Source organism: Tachypleus tridentatus, chromosome 4, assembly GCF_004210375.1.
Source record: "Tachypleus tridentatus isolate NWPU-2018 chromosome 4, ASM421037v1, whole genome shotgun sequence".
Classification (NCBI taxonomy): domain Eukaryota; kingdom Metazoa; phylum Arthropoda; class Merostomata; order Xiphosura; family Limulidae; genus Tachypleus; species Tachypleus tridentatus.
In genome coordinates this window covers 31,932,503-31,938,319 of record NC_134828.1, presented here as the reverse complement: position 1 = coordinate 31,938,319, position 5,817 = coordinate 31,932,503, and the positions used below count along the sequence as shown (strand labels likewise).

The following is a 5,817-nucleotide window of genomic DNA, read 5'->3' as shown; positions in this document are numbered from 1 at the left end:
CATGGTTACAGTCTCGTTATGAAGGCAAACATTTTTCACTGCAGCATGTTAGGTGTTTTAAACAAACAGTTTATGAAATCTTCTTTCATGACAGGTTTTGAAGATACCGTACACCTCATATATTTCTACTCAAATACAAAGTGTGTCACATGCGTTTAAAATAATACAGATGTTAGATAAATGTATATAAACATTGTTTTCGACTCTTACATGTACTTTACACATACATAGTTTTAGCAGCTTATCTTAGTACTTGTCTCTCACATCTTCTGATGTTTGATGACTCGCAGTACATTTACCGAAAATGAACATAAATGTATTAGTTTTTGTACTATTTAAGTATTAAATATAAAAATAAATGTGAATTGCTTTTCCATAAGGTAGAATACTTTGAGTACAATATTATCTGAAAGTTTCACATATTTGTTAATTATAGTTTATAACACTCTGTATTAATGTAATACGTCAATAAACCTAAATGTATCATGTATTTTTCATGATATTTAAGATATTATAAATTTTTTCCATTTTATCTTTTTAGACATAAACAAATGTTTCAGAAAACAAACAAACATTGAAATATTTTCATCTTTATTACATGTAAGAAAGTTCAGTCGAAGCTACTCTTATACTTCTATAGTCTTTTATGCTTAGTTTGTTCCAAGCTTTGAAAAAATCTTTCAAGGTTTTTAGAATATCATTGAAGTCATGCTTTTATTGTTAATGTTGTCGTAATGAAATGTACCTACCACACTGAAAAGAGTTACAGCTTCACAACTTATCAAATAATACGAAAACAAAAACAATTTCCCCCGAACACACTAAAGCCACACAACTAGCTCTTTCAACGTAAAATATATTAATATTAAAATACCTAGGGTCAAAACTCAACATTCCAACCATTAATACAATCAAAACCACAACTCCATTTTCTGGAAACATGAATATTAGGATGTACTGGATGATATTCAAAGACTCAACGCTGGAGGACTGGCATCTGAATACGAAGTAGTTCACATTAATAATGAAAACATCATTGAAACTATCTTGGTAACCAAAATGAATTGATTGAGTCTTGTGTTATGTCTCGGCTGACGTGTCACACTTTGAAACAGCTGCAGTTATTTGTAATAACTGTTATTATAAATTTTATTTTTATTTGTATATTAAAATATATTTGTGTTAATACAGATAATTGTGTGTTACAATCGTGTTGGTAAATATCATAAACTTGAAACTTATCGCGTGAGATAAATTGAATTATGTAGTATAATAAACTGTAGCTCATCTGTGGATTTAAAGAACTGAACATTTGGGTTTGGTACTTGGAGTGGGTAGAATAAAGATAACCTATTACATGGCTTTATGTTGTTTAAAATATTTGAAAAATAACTATGGTTCATGTTTTAAGAGTTATTCTGTATAGTTAAATATATTTGGTGAAACGAGTTCTGATCATTTACTCGTCTGGGATCATTTAATGAAATTTCCTAAAACCATTAAATGTTAAGTTTCAATATTACTGGTCATACCAGCAAGAAAAATATCGAGAAATAATATATTTACTCAAATAGCGTTCGAATAATTCAATAATGAAGCACCTGAATTCTGTGTGATATCAAACATTCATTTGTTTTTAAATAATTATTGAGCTTCTATAAATGATCTAAAAAATTATACATATATATATATATAATATTGATGAAAACACTTAACTGATAGAAAATATAATTATATTTCTTAGTTCAACTTAATCATATTTCTTAAATGCAGACGTCGTCGGACAAAGCAAATTTTAATGTCCATTTTCATATAATTCCTCTACAGAGAGTTCAGTCGAAGATACGATTCTTCTTCTGAGGCATACTAAGCAGATTTTGTTCAAAGCTTTGAAAAAACTTTTAGGACTTTCAGAATACCATTGAAGACATGATTTTATTATTATCGCTGACGTAATGAATAATGCACCTACCATACTCAACAAAGTTACATCTTCACCAGTTATAGTGATTTGGAAAATGAAGGAAAAAACAATTTCTATGGAACTCACTAAGGCCACAAAGCCAGCTTCTTCTAAAAACAGGGCGTTAATATAAAAATAATGGTTGGATAAACTAAGTATTCCAATCATTATTACAATCCAAGGAACAGTTCCGCATTTTGGAAATATAGTCTCGTCAACGATAGATTGGTAACTGTATAATATTACAATCTGTATAACGGAGTAATGGAAGATCACTACAGCATAGTGTAAAGATAGGATCCGACGCACTATTACAGCCGACAATGATTTCAGAAAACCATACCCGACAGCTAGTGAGAATCCTATAATTCGTGATTGTGCATCCAAGTTGTTGTCCCATTTTTCAAATATAAATGAAGGACGAGTAACAAGAGTGATACCGACAATGGATAATGTAATGGCTATTACATCAAAAAAATGTACCTTTTCTCGCAATATCAAAAAACCTAGAATTGCGGTGAAAATCATATCAGTCTTCACAAGAATTGTAGTGTCGACTAATGGCAAGAAATCTAAAGATTTGTACAAAAACAAGATACCTAGAGTTGCGATAATTGATCTGGTAAACATTAATAGATACTGACCCAGGTTCTTCGGAAGAAAAGAATGACCGCTATGTAAAATAACTGATACACATATAACAGCCATGCATATTCCACGGTGAATCAATATTGTCTGTTTGGAGATATCTGAAACGATTTTAACCAATGCCAATTGACTACAGTTGCTGACACAACATAGTGAGACTAAAATAATTCCAATGCCAGGAAACTGTATTTTCTGAAATGAAGACACAAATGTATTTGACATTTCAAGTGAACTATTTCGACTTGCTACTTTCTTTTTTGATGTTCTTTGTGCTTTCTTCAGATGACCTTTACTTCTTCTAGACAATCTAAAATGTGATACAAAACAAAGTATTACTAATAGTTTTGTCAGCAAACGAAACTTATGATAATGTTTTTATTAAAACGGCAAATTGGTATTTAATAAACACAAAATTATTAATTTAAATCTCATATAAACTATGTGTAATTACAGATAATATATTTTTGTGCACATAATTTACTCTTTACTAAAGAGAACAAAACACGGAATAATTATTCTAACAAACTAGCCCTTCGTGAGTTCTTCTGAGGAATAGAAGGAACTAATTTCTTTCCATAATGCTCGGTTTATTCATTCAAAAAGGAAACTAGCAGACACAAATGTGTAGAATATAAGGACATATTAAAGATATAAAATCAAATGGTAACTTTTTAAACTTGTACTGATAGACATATTCAAAATGTGCACATTCAAGAAATAAAAAAATCATAAGCAAATAAAAATAAATAAAATCTATAAAATAATGTTAATCAAAAATTTAATGTTTTAATATTTGCTGAAGTGTAACATTGTGGTAAAGCCTAAACAAATAGATGATACTGGTTTTCTCAGGGAGTTACCCCAAACGGATTCGTTAATTATTAATTCTTTGTTTACAAAACTGCTAAATTTTACGGAATACTTCTCGGCTTGATTATGACTACATCAAAGTTTTTTTCTATCACACACCATTTAAATTCTCAAGAATATCTCTTGGAAAAGAACAATTAGTTTACGAAATAGAAATAAACTAATTTATATGCAAAAACGGCTCGTTTGGGCTGAGAAAACACTTTACATAGAAGAGCGAACAACGTTTCGACCTTCTTCGGTCATCGTCAGGTTCACAAAGAAAGAGGTAACTGACCAGAAGCTGACCACATGTTTGAAAGGGGTTGTGTAACTGTGTGTCGAAATGTAGAAGGCGGTATTAGATGTTTGAATATATAATTTTATTTATTATATTAATATAGGTATAAAGGCGTTCCTTTATATTGGTTTATTTTGGGTTTAAGTTGTTGTATAAGTAAGGCTTCTTTAATTTTACGTTTGTTTATGTTTGTTTCTTTATTTAGTATTTGAGTGTTTTCTATGGTTATGTTGTGTTTATTTGACTTGCAGTGTTCGAAAACGTGTGAAGGTGACTTTTTATGTTCTTTGAATCTGGTTTCCATTTTTCTACTTGTTTCTCCAATATAGAAGTCGTGGCAGTTTTCACATTGTATTTTATAAATAATGTTGGTGTGGTGTTTGTCAGTGTAGTTTTTACATAGGTATAGCCCTAAGTTTTGTGCGGGGTTTTGAATAAATTTGGTATTAATAGGAATGTCGTATTTTGTTACTAATTTTTGCCAAATGTTGGTTATTTGTTTGCTGATGTCGGGAATATATGGTATGCAGCAATATATGGTTTCGTGATTTTTTTAATACATCGCTGCACACCATATATTCCCGACATCAGCAAACAAATAACCAACATTTGGCAAAAATTAGTAACAAAATATGACATTCCTATTAATACCAAATTTATTCAAAAACCCGGCACAAAACTGAGGTCTATACTATGTAAAAACTACACTGACAAACACCACACCAACATTATTTATAAAATACAATGTGAAAACTGCCACGACTTCTATATTGGAGAAACAAGTAGAAAATGGAAACCAGATTCAAAAAACATAAAAAGTCACCTTCACACGTTTTCGAACACTGCAAGTCAAATAAACACAACATAACCATAGAAAACACTCAAATACTAAATAAAGAAACAAACATAAACAAACGTAAAATTAAAGAAGCCTTACTTATACAACAACTTAAACCCAAAATAAACCAATATAAAGGAACGCCTTTATACCTATATTAATATAATAAATAAAATTATATATTCAAACATCTAATACCGCCCTCTACATTTCGACACACAGTTACACAACCCCTTTCAAACATGTGGTCAGCTTCCGGTCAGTTACCTCTTTCTTTGTGAACCTGACGATGACCGAAGAAGGTCGAAACGTTGTTCGCTCTTCTATGTAAAGTGTTTTCTCAGCCCAAACGAGCCGTTTTTTGCATATAAATTTCTCAACAAGTGGGTTTCTCGTCATCACTGAGAAATAAACTAGCTCAGTAAAAGTCTATGTCAAGTATATTTGATCGTCTTTAATACACGCTAAAAGTTACTTACGTAAAATACTCTAAACAATCTCGTATCTTCTATCTGATATTGCACTGAATTTTCTCTGACAATATGACTGAAGTGTTCTCTTTACATCAAGTGTGTTGTTCTTCAAATAATAAAAGCTACATGTGTAAAATGATGTTTTCGCTCGCTTCCATCCGGACGTTATGCAGATCTTGCGACTAGTTGTTTCATTGGAGAAATTGATAGGAATGTCGTTTGAGAGTAAAATATGGACAAACATCTGACGTTAATAGAAAAAGCTATGGAATTAAATATTTCTATAGTGGTGACATCTATTACTCTAATTTGAAATAACTCGTCATAAAAGTACAATATATCATTATGTTGGTAATATCAGCAGAAAATATTCAACAGTTATAATTCTCATTTGTAATTAGATACTAATGACAGACTAGTCTTAATCCTACTTTGATTCTGTTAACAGCTGTCATTTACGGAGATGTCCTATGTAGATCTATTTTCTATGTCTATAATGGCTGAAATTCGAAATATTGGTTCTTGCTGATTGAAGTGAAGTTATCTACGTTTTTATGTTCCTTGTAATGAATCAAGCTGTACCGGTTAAAGAACCAATGTAGGTTCTCTAAGATAACACCAATTTATAAGCCAACAAATGGAATAAATGTAAGTTAATAATTAGCCTCTTGTTAATGATAATAAACTTGTCAATTTATAAGTAGACCCAGACGATCGTATAGGATAATAACAATAAGAAACTTGA

The 5,817-nt window shown here is 30.6% G+C and overlaps 1 long non-coding RNA gene across 1 annotated transcript; it reads right to left on the bottom strand.

Moving 5' to 3' along the window:
• Positions 1–566: 566 nt before the first annotated feature.
• On the bottom strand, positions 567–5,270 carry LOC143248809 (uncharacterized). Its single transcript, XR_013027207.1, has 3 exons — positions 5,079–5,270; positions 2,608–2,918; positions 567–997 (listed from the first exon to the last, which is right to left on the bottom strand). It is a non-coding gene; the product is annotated as an uncharacterized LOC143248809 (long non-coding RNA).
• Between the last annotated feature and the right edge of the window lie 547 nt (positions 5,271–5,817).